We start from the raw sequence: 11,897 nt of genomic DNA, 5'->3' as shown, positions 1-11,897 counted from the left end.
TAATACATATACATGACTAATATATAGGGGTTATTTATGCTGCCTTCCAATTCTCTAAGGGCTGACCTTCAAGTCACTATGTATTGAAGCTGGTCTTGATTTCTTGATTTTACATGCCCTCAATATTTAGATTATAAGAATGGGTATTCATCATATCTTGTTAGTTTAGATTTTTTGTGAGTATGCATAGTCACATGATTCCAAATGATTCACATGCATGTTAAAAGTCAGAGTTTATCTTTGGGTTATTTTTGTTTTGTTGTTGTACTATCTCCACCTTCCTTTTGTGACAAGGATTCTCCCTCAACCTGGAACTTACTAGGCTGGCCAGTGAACTTCTGAGGTTTATCTTTCTCAACTATCTCAGGTTTTACATGAGTGAAAGGGATCTGAACTCATGTCTTCACATTTTCATAGCAGCCACTTTACTAACTTCTCTCTCAAAGTCTGAAATTTCATCCAAATAACAAAGATATTGAAAGACTAGCTATAAGAATCAAATGATAAGACAGATATCTTGTCATTTAGGAGTTTGATGCAATAATATTAAAAATTCAGTCCAAGCTAACTAGTGACACATAATCTCTTTAGTAGAAAAAACACACACCTGTTTTGGCCCACTTAGCTTTAAATAAGATAAGTTGAATGGTCTTCTTGAAGGTTAGGAAGATGGCTTAGTGAGTAAGGATGCTTTCTGCTAAGCCACAGGATAGACATGTAATTCCTCATACACCCTTGTTGGCGAAATCTCTGAAAAGGTCTTTATCTTAGATGTATACACCATGTCATGAATGTGTACATGTGCATTTAAAAAGAAACAAATAAATTATAAAATGATGATAGAAGAAAAAATTATCAAGGTGGACTTTCAGGTCTGAGCTGTAATATCAACAGTTTGTAAATGAGACTTCTTCTTCTATATTCTAAGATCCTAGTTTCTGTACAACTTCCAGGGCAGCCTTTACTAAATATTTTAGGTGAAATAGATGGTAATAGTTCACCAGTTCTGCCCTACATAGCACTCTAAACTTGGGTTGATTAATTCCACAGTTCATCCATAGTGCTGCCCTCTCCAGTACATTGAGGTTTTCTACAGAAACTACACATCTCCAGTAGCCTCTCATAGGCTCTCCTTATGGTGACAAACATCAATACCTTTGTCTAATGCCTTCAGTCCTGGGCGATCATCTGCAACTGAGGCTGCCCCTTCTCCAATGTCCTTCCATGGCAGCTCAAAATGTCAAGCCTCAGTTGTTCTTCATGACTCCAAAACTAGTACTACCCGAGTGATACATATTGCCAAGCACAGTTTCAGCATGAGGTATCCCTGGAACAAAGCCCCATGCACTCCACGCTTCAAGACAATGAGTAATAACATGAGAAGCCTTTTCTCCTGATAAAGGAAAAGCAAAATTAACTCCTGAGCAGGTATCAATGGACACATGTAAAAGATACTCAGATAATTGTTTAGAATAATTTGCAGCTTTAGTAAAATTTTCATACTGAATGCTGGTCACACATAATCCTGAAAACTTCCACTGGCAGCCCAGCTGGGCAACCTGCTAAAATATATCTATCTGTTTTTTAACAAGATCAGTTTTCTAAGGTATTGTTATAAACAGTTTTTATATTAGTAGAAAAGATAAGAGGCCCTTAACTGCCCAATGTACTCCCCGAGGTTGACAGCCAATCTAGGGATGCAGGGCTGAATCTCTTCTTCCTGTACAGAAAGGTGACCACTTAGGTTGGGCTGGAATAAACAAATTTCACTTTTTCTGGGAAATAGGCCAGTGGCATTAGCCTATCTAGGTTTTTTGTATAATTAGCAGTGACTCTATACGTTCAAACTGACTTTGCCAACTCTTTAACTTGCTTATGCTTGAGGCGGTAATCATCCTCGAACAAGGGAAACATTTGCCTAATGGCATGGTGTGTCTCCGGTGAACAAAAGGAGAACTCACACTTCCACTCTGAATGGGGCGGAAGAGCAGAGACTGCTTTAAAAGCTTTTAATTTATATATAGTTCTCTGCCTCGGCTGAAACTGCTCCGCCCCAAATTTCCCTGCCTCCTCTTTTAGATATTCCTCCTCAGATTCCAATAATTTAGCCCCTAACTCTTCTTCTGCCAGCTCTAAAGCTTTTTGCACTTTTAGCAGATACAAAGTATCCTCTCCGGGAAACTTGTACTTCGTTTCCTGGGGCACAATCTTCTCTTCTCTCAGTGGTCTTTCCACCTTTCAGTTTTCTTTTTCACCTGCAGGCACTACTTTTAAGCTTTTGTCTTTGTTTTCCTTTTTTCTTTTTTCTTAGGCCTACCCAAGTTTTTCCCTTTTAATTCAGCTTCTGAGGTCTCTGACAAACTATCTTGGTACCTGGTTAATGCTCTGCGTCCTTCCCTACACCGCAAGCAAAAGCAGCAGGCAAGGCCAAATATCACCCAAATCAGAAACACAACACAGAGAACCAGGAGGTTGAGACCCGCAAGCAACATACCTGGGAAAACTTGACTTACCGATGTCGCCTCTACCGCGTGTTGAGTTCTGGATCCTCTTCGGCCCCTCGCACGGTCCCGGGTTCCAGAACCAGTTGTGGTGCGCTCCTCGACCAGCAAGGAAAGACGACCACCACCAGAGGATTTTTCTCAGATCACGCTTTATTGTGGGAGCTTCTTGGTTGAAGGCGAGAGCAGGAAGTGAGGGGCCCAGAACTACCCTACCTGTCCGCTTATATAGGGAGAAGTGCATATGGGGCTTATCATGATTAGTTGTCACCAGTCTGTGGACAGCAGATAGGTTATGTACTGCGCATGTGCAGGGTGCAGCACCTTAGCTGAAAAGAGCATTACTGTATATGTAGTTGTTTACCTCAAACCATGAGGGAGCCAGCACCATCTTGTCTGCATTCGGCTCCCCACAGTTCCATGGGAAGAGACTATTATAATATCCTCTTTTTTGTAGAACACTAATTATGCACAACAATGCATGGCTGTATATAACAACTTCCAGGAAATGGATGAGACTTATAAGCAGGTTTTTCATCTAATGCAAATACATCTAGAAAGCCCTTAGTATATTAAAAATCTATCACTACACTATGTGTAGGAGTTTTATTCAAAGTAGTTGGTATTTATGTAATATACTCTCTATTCCTTGATAAATACTTAATACTATAGACCAGTATCTGTTAGGGGTTTCATTGGATAGATGTGAGAACCTTATCTATATCACCATCTCTCTCCTTCTTATATAAAGAATGTCACTGTACATCTAACTTTTTATCAGTCCATAATGTCAAGTGCTCTGGAACATCTGTGCTTAGTAAAGCATAGTAGCTGTCAGCTTTCTAAACTTCAGCACATCGTTCATGATTTTTGTCATCCAAGTGCTTATTGCCCTTTCAAACCATATCTTTTCTCCTACACTCTATATCCTCTATATTCCAGTATCAAATGATATGATCCTTAACTTTTAGATGCTTTCAATTATTCCAAGTCCTTGTTATATGGTTTTAACCCTTGTCTTAATGGCTTAAATTTTATGTTTGGCAGTCATAAAACCTAAGGGATTGTGGTAGAGTTTCACAATATTAGAGAAGATGGGAACAATGAATTGGATGATTTTTCTCACCCCCTCTCACATTCACCTTTCTTTTTAAGACTGATTCTTAACTCTCTATCTGTACACACACACATAGACACACATTGGTTTATAACTAGAGTACTAATATATACATTAATTTATTACTTTAATATAAGTGTATCATCATTAGTAACTTTTTAGTGGAGACTTTGTGGTCTCAAATATAGAACCACTTTAATAATATTTTCAAATAGAGGTACTGTGGTTTTTGTCCTATTTGCATTCTTGTATTTCATTTTCTTTACTTAAATTAGTTTCTTAATTTCAGGTCAAGTTTTTCATTGAACATCAATGGAAAAATTAAATGCTGTTCTCTTGTTCCTAAAAATTACAAGCGAGTTTTCAGTTTTTCAACTTGTAGTATTTGTTAGCTATTAGTTTGTCAATAGTAGCATTTATTTTGGTGAGGTATGAACTTTTTACTTGTAGCATCTTCAAAACTTTTGTGATGAAGTGATCCTTGATTTTAGCAAATGCTTTTTCTCATATGATAATCAAATAGTTTTAGTCAATGTCTCTCCTAGGGCTGGAGTATATTTACTGGTGACATTGTATTAACCAATTTCTGCATTTGTGGGTTGAATTCAATGTTATCATGATAAATAGGGAAATATCTGGATGTAGTGCATTTACTATGAAAAACATCACACAGCTAGGTTCAACAAGTTAGCATTAGAAACACACACACACACACACACACACACACATGGTCTAGCCCCACACATAAATGTATATTATGAGAATTATAGCTGACATTTCTGTACAGATTATAAAACTCAAGAGTCCCTGGGAAGATGTGATACAGATTCTAATGGATAATAGATACAACCACATGGTATGATAACTGTACCCTCAATAAGTCATAATAACCACAGATGGATAGATTAAACTATTAAGTGATCTGAACCAAGGAGCAGACCCTGTGCTACTGCCCATCAACTCTATTCTGAAGCAGAGGAAGCTTGACCTCAAAAATCACAGATAAGACCACCACTATCACCTTAATACCTACACTAGCTTGAACTCACCTACAAACCAGGGAATGCAGGATTCACATTGCAGCTGAGTCATGATACTTCTGGATTCTATCTGCATGTGAGAACAGACCCTGTGCTACATCCCTCTACACATCAATCTTACACAGAGAATGTTTGACCCCAAGGAATGCTGATACATCTAGGATCACATGCTCAAAAGACAGGTTGACCTCCAGGAGATCTGATACACATAAGCTCACAGGCTCAGAGGATTGCAAAACAGGATCCAGTAAGAGACAGGAAGGTCAGCAAACACCAGAAATAATCAAATGACAAGAAAAAAAGAAAAAGAACATAAAGCAACAGAAACCATTGCTACTTGGCATCATCACAACTTTGTTCTATCAACAGAGCAAACCCTGAATACCACAACACATATGAAAAGCAAGATTCTAAGTCTGGAACATCTATGCTCCAAATACAAGAGCCCCAACATCTACAAGAGAAATACTACTAAAGCTCAAAGCATATATTACAACCCAAAAAGTAATAGTGAAAGACTTCAATACCCCACTCTTATCAATGGACAGATCATAGAGACAGAAACAGAACAGAGATACAACAAAACTATCAGATGTTATAAACAAACTGGAATTAACAGACATCTATAGGATATAACATCAAAAACAATATAATAGACTTTGTTGTCAACACCTAAAGGTACCTCCTCCAAAACTGACCATATAGTTGGTCACAAAGCAGTCCTCAACAGATACAAAAAGTTAAAAATGTGCCCATGCATCCTATTAGATCACCATGTACTAAAGCTTATCTTTAATAACAACAAAAACAACAAAAGAACCACATACACATGGAAGCTGAACAATGCTCTTCGAAATGATAGCTTCGTCAAGGAAGAAATAAAGAAAGTAAAGATTTTTTAGAATTAAACAAAAATAACACCACCACATAACAAAACTTATGGGATGGAATAAAAGCATTATTGAGAAGAAAAATCATATCTCTGAGTGCCTCCAGAAAATAAGTGAAGGTAGCATACACTAGGAGCTTGACAGCATAGCTGTAAGCTCTAAAACAAAATGATGCAGACAAACCCAGAGGAATGGGTAGCAGGAAATAATCAAACTCAGAGCAAAAATCAACTAAACAGAGACAAATAGAACCAAAAAAATGAACAAAACCAGGAGCTGTTTTTTTTTGTTTGTTTGTTTGTTTTTTGAGAAAATCGACAAGATTTAAAAGCCCTTAGCCAGGGCAAAAAGAGAGGATCCAAATTAATAAAATCAGAAATAAAAGAGGAGACAGAACAACAGAAACTGGGGAAATTCAAGAAATCATCAGGTTCTGTTACAAAAACCTACACTTTACAAAATTGGAAAATCTGGAAGAAATGAATAAATTTATAGAAATATACAAGATACCAAAATTAAGTCAGGATCAGATAAACCATCTAAACAGTCCCAAAACACCTAAAGTAATAGAAATAGTCATAAAAAGCCTCCAACCAAAAAAAGCTCAGGACAAAATGGGTTTAGTGAATAATTCTATCAGATTTTATAAAACCGAATACCTATACTCTCCAAACTATTCCACAAAGTAGAAACAGGAGAAATATTACCTAAATTGTTCTTCAAATCCACAATTACTCTCATAAATAAACCACACAAAGACACTACATATAAAGAGAACTTCAGACTAATCTTCCTCACAAACAACATGCAACTAGGACACATATTCCACTATATTCTTGGCAGACTTATTTATTATAGCCGGAACCTAAAAACAACCCAGATGTCCTTAAACAGAGGAATGCATACAAAGTGGTACATTTACACAATGGAGTACTACTCATCTATTAAAAACAATGTCTTCATAAAATTTTCAGGAAAAGGCTGGAACTAGAAAATATCAATTTTTGTGAGAAAACCTAGTCACAAAAGAACCCAAATGGTGTGTACTTACTGATAACACCATAATAGCTCAAACTCTCGGTTGTCCGTGATAAAAATGACAGACCTATGAAGGCAAAGAAGAAGGAAATGCTTCATTCCTTCTCTGAGAAGGTAGAAAAAAATCATAAGAAGTAGAGGAAAGAAGGAACCATGGAGGAAGGGAGAAGGAGAGAAATGGGGACATGATCTGGTGTGGGTGGAGACATGGAGAAGTACAGAAGTTCAGAAATTTGAAAAGAGGTTTATAGCAATGAGGCATGGGGAGCTGGAGACAGCCACAATAAAGCCTCCAATTTTATGGAAGCAAGATATTCCCAGGACCCAATAGCGACGACATTAGCTGAAATATCCAATTAATATGAGATATCACTTCTAGAAAATATGTCTTGTGGTTAGACCTGGTTGTCATTTGAAAAATGAGGCCACTTATTCATCTCAAATTTATTAACCCAGAATTTCTCTTGTTTAATGGAAATGCAGAGACAAAGAGTGAAGCGGAGACTGAAATAAAGGCTATCTAGAGACTGCCCGATCTATAGACCCATCTAAGCTGTAGATACCAAACCAAGATGGGGATACCAAGAAGTGCTTGCTGACAGGAGCCTGGTACAGCTGTCTTCTGAGAGGCTTTGCATGAGCCTAACCTATATGGGTGCTGATGCTTGCAGGCAACCATCGGACTAAGCACTGGAACCCAAGTGGGGTAGTTAGGGAAAGTCATGACGGAGCTGAAAGTGTTTTCAATCCCATCAAAAGAACAATTTCCACCAAACAGAGCCCCCAAGGATTAAATTAACAGCCAAAGAGTACAGATGGAGGTACCCAATAACTCCAGCAGCATATGTAACCGAGAATTACCTTATCTGGCATAAATATGAGGGGATACACTTTGTCTTGTGGAGGCTCAATGAACCACCATAGGGGAATACTGGTGTACAGATTTGGGAAGAGTTTGAGGGAGCACCCTCATAGAAGCATGGGATGCTAGGGAGAGGATGGTGGTTTACCTAGGATGAGGGATACCATTAGCAATATAAAAAATAAAATAACCAATAAAAAGGAGTAAGATATTATGTGATAAAGTCAAAATTATGTAATATATGTCTGCTAATAAGGTCCTATAGCAGGCACTGGAAAGAAAACTCAAAATCAAGTCTGGATAATAACTTCTTCCATCCTTACAAAGCATCAAGAATAAAAACTGGATACTACCAAGAACAAAATCAGTACAAAGTTTACAATCCCTTGGAAAGTGACAAACTTTCTATGAATAAAAAAAAATGTTTCCAGACAGACAGAAAGAGAAAGAGAAAGAAAGGAAGAAATAAAGAAATGAAGAAAGGAATAAAGGGAGGGAGAGAGGAAGAAAGGAAGAAATAAAGAAAGAATGAAAGAAAGAAATCTCAGACATCCCAGAATTCAGTAAAATGAATAGACAACATGTACTGATTTATGAGGAACAAAGAAAGCAATGGTCAAAGGAAAATACAAAGCACTGTGTGTCTAAGACAGATGGGGAGAGGATGTCAGAAAGAGGAAAAGTGGGGGGTAGAAAGTATGGGAGGAGTGGAGAGAAGAGAAACTGTCATGGACAAACATGTGTATGAGACAATAAAAAATTCAAAAAAAAAGGAGGAGCAACAACATTCTTAAAGAAGAGTCCAAATTATTGATAATTCCATAAAGAAATGTTGAAGATCCTTAGCTATCAGTAATTTTCAACTCAAAACTACCTAGTGATCTTATTTCTCTTTTACGAATATTGGTAAGAACAATAGTACAAGTGAGAGCTCAAGATGTTCAATACATATAACAATGGAGACACATCTATCTCTAGTGAGAACAGAAAATTATACAGCCACTGTGGAATCTGTGTGGCAATTATTCAGGAAGGTAGCAATTGATCTACACCCAAGACACCTATCTGTAACAGTAGTGGTTATGGACTCAAAGGGTGTTTCAATCTATGAAAATCACTTATTCAATCATTTTAAGTGTAGCACTATTAACAATGGAAAGACACTGGAGAAACCTTGATTGCCCTCAACAGAGGAAGTAAAAGAAAGAAATGTGATAACTTTACATAAGAAAACTTTACTGAGCCATTAGAAGACTAAATGATTCTAGAGCTTTCACTGACATGAGTGTGTGGAGAAAGTGGGGGAAGGGAAGGGGAGATAGTGATGAATGGGAAAAGGGAAAGAACATGAGCAAGAAGCCAAGAGAGGTGTGGGGGAGGGAAAGAGAGAGGGAGAGGAAAAGTGAGTGGGAGAAGAGAGGGGGAAAGGTAGAGGGAGGAGAGAAGAGGGGATTGGGGAGAGAGAAGTGGAAGAGAAGCCCCTTATATAGTAACTCATGACACATGTCAGGTACCTGTGAGGAAGAGATTACAAAAAAGTTAATATTTGCTATGTGTGAATTAAGCTATCAATTTAAGTATAATGGACACAAATCAGGTTATGTGGATGTTTTATTTTCATATTGCATACATAACTTTCTATGTTCCTTAACTGGAATAACACAATCCCTCAATTTTGACAAAATTTAAATAAGTGCCGTTAATTAATCTATATTTGGCACTCATAAAACACTTTCCACAACTAGTGTTTTACTCTCTGCAAAAAAATATAGCAATACAACAAAACAAAACACAATGGCACTTTTGTGGCTGAGCATGGGCATACATGTAGTCTTGTTGTTTTTTGTTTGTATATTTGGTAACATTTGTAGTCACTGGCTTGAAGAGTTTAAATTATCAACTGGAACTCCCAATGTCATCATCTCTTACACTTTTTTAGAATTGATCCCTCAGCTCTAGCTCCTTGTATCACCTGGTGTCTAACACTCCAGGAGAGCAGAAGTCAGACTGATTTTTCACCATATCTCAGTGCAGTTAAATAACTGAAAGTCCCTTGAAGTTTGTGATGGGGAAAAGAATGATGTCAATTCCCTTATTGGTCAAGGTCATGAATACTATTTCTGATATCATCATGACCTCAGAGGAGATCTGTCGTCAGTATATTAACATGTCAACCAATGTGGGGGACTGCAGGGAGGTAAGGTATCAGACCCATTCAGCATTTGCCACAACAGAGTCACATACTTTCCATGGTGAGTTTTAATGCCTTCCCTCAGACTTGCAGAATACAGGACAGTTTGAAGTCAGCTGTTTGAATACAGACTGTGAGCTATTCTCTCTCTCTCTTTTCCAGGGCCACAATATTGCACCTTCTGAGTGATACAGTAGATCATGATCATCTAAGTCCTGCACATTTCCCAGGTGAAGGGAATCTGCTGAAAAGAGGCTTCTGTGTCTTGACTTCTATTTCTGATATTCTTTGGTGATTGACTTTTTTTATAAAAATACTTACCAAGTTTTTGGTGAAGTCTTTTTTGTCAAATATTTGTCACCATAATTAAGGGGAAACACATTCATGCACAAACACATACACACACTTTTTTTTAGCAAACTTAGTGTGGTGTAATATCTGTTTTGACCTTAGTCATCAGAAGAGGTGAACATAAATCTGATAAGCCCATGTTTAATTCAGTCTGCCACTTAAACTCTGAGTTACCTCAGAAGTTGTTAGGTTTTTTTTCTCTTTGTTTTCTGCTTTGTTTTTGTTTGGTTATCTTTAAAAAAAAAAAAAACAAAAACACTTGTACTAAGTGGAACAGGGAGAGGAAGCTATTTATGTTTCTTCCATAGAAACTGAGAGAACTAGTATCAACTTCCTATTAATTTATGAGCATAAAGGTGTGGGAATAATCAGACAGGTGGATTCACATTTCAATTATTTTACTGAGGTTTCCTTGTCTTGCCAGTTTCAGCATCACTTGTTCAGGGCTGAGTATTCATGTCTATGCTGCTGTTATTTGTACCTTGCAGAAATGCCTTTGATCAGCATCTTCTCCTTTGGACCAATGTATTTATACATCACTTATGTTCTCTGTCTTACATAAAAGTAGTTTCCACTGTGCATGTAGACATGCAAATATTCCATTTCTCTTATGTTTAAACAAATATGATAGAATACTAAATACATTATTAGTGTGAATTTTGCCTTAATTTAATAAATTCATAAAGTTGTCATGTTTGTTATATCAATATTGAATGAACATTTTAAATTATTAAGTATGTATTTGTATAAAATTGATGTGTTTTACATGTGATTAGCACTGGTACCTTTTGATATATTACATTTAAATGTGATATATGAAAATAGCTAATTTTGAAAATTGATGGCATATGTCAAAATGTACTAGAGTATGAAAAATAGACACAGAGAACCAAAGTGAATAACATGTATTTTAAATTTTCTATGAGGAGTACCAAAGACCAAAACAATGTTATTCCATATAAGCTGGTGGAAATTATTTTCTTTCAAAGGTGTATTTCATTGCAGTACATCAGTCATAGACAGTAATTGAATGTGGGGTATCTGTAGGGTTTCTAAATCCAGACTAACAGTTTTGTTTCACCATTAGAATACCCCTCAAAGGACTGTATTGAGCTAAAAATCACACTTTCTTTTCAGAGCCTTGAGGAAAGTGCTGACACCTAGCAAGAATATTGATAACTTTGTCTTTACTTTAACTACAATGTTGTGACCAAAGTCTGTGCAAACAACTGGGAATAGGTTTAGCCTGAGAAATGTTTTTGGTTAAAAACATATGCTGTGGGCTCTAGAAAAGATTTTTGAGATAATAGGACACATTGATTTTCCAGATGACACAATTTTGGATAATAATAGGTCTGTCTACAAAGCCGAAGGCATTAAAGTTAATAAACATAACGACACAAATACATATACATGGTTAAAATCTGGAAAAACAGTTATATAAGTACTTTATTTTTACATCTGAATGGATGTAAAGTGAAATACAAAATATTATAATTTGAGTGTTTAACAGAACATATTTTATGCATAATGCAAATCTGAGTTCTTAACGTCTATTGAGAAGTGCCAGGGGTGATGTTCCCCATAATGTGAGATAATGGCATCCAGAGACCTATTCATGGGAATCATTTTTCTGTCCCAGACTGTGCTGGGAATGGTGGGGAACTGTTACTTGATTTTTGGCTTTATCATTGCTGACTTCTCTGGGATCGAGACAAGGCCTATAGATCTAATAATCAAACACCTTACCTAGGCCAACATAGTCATTGTTATCTGCAAAGGAATTCCTCAGACAATGTCGGCTTTTGGTCATACTCATTTTCCAGATGAGATTACATGTAAACTTGTCTTTTATTTGCATAGAGTTTCTCAGGTATTTTCCCTTGGATCCACATGTCTGTTGAGTG

The 11,897-nt window shown here is 36.9% G+C and overlaps 1 pseudogene across 1 annotated transcript in view; it reads left to right on the top strand.

Moving 5' to 3' along the window:
• Positions 1-9,579: 9,579 nt before the first annotated feature.
• LOC308439948 (nodal-like) overlaps positions 9,580-11,897 on the top strand; it is a 33,656-nt pseudogene continuing 31,338 nt past the window's right edge. The window contains exon 1 of the transcript in view: positions 9,580-9,645. The product of the transcript in view is annotated as a nodal-like (transcript). The remainder of the gene's footprint in view (positions 9,646-11,897) is intronic.

Source organism: Micromys minutus (assembly GCF_963924665.1).
Source record: "Micromys minutus genome assembly, chromosome: 30".
Lineage (NCBI taxonomy): Eukaryota > Metazoa > Chordata > Mammalia > Rodentia > Muridae > Micromys > Micromys minutus.
The sequence above is the reverse complement of the archived record's forward strand: the minus strand, read 5'-3'. Positions and strand labels throughout refer to the sequence as shown.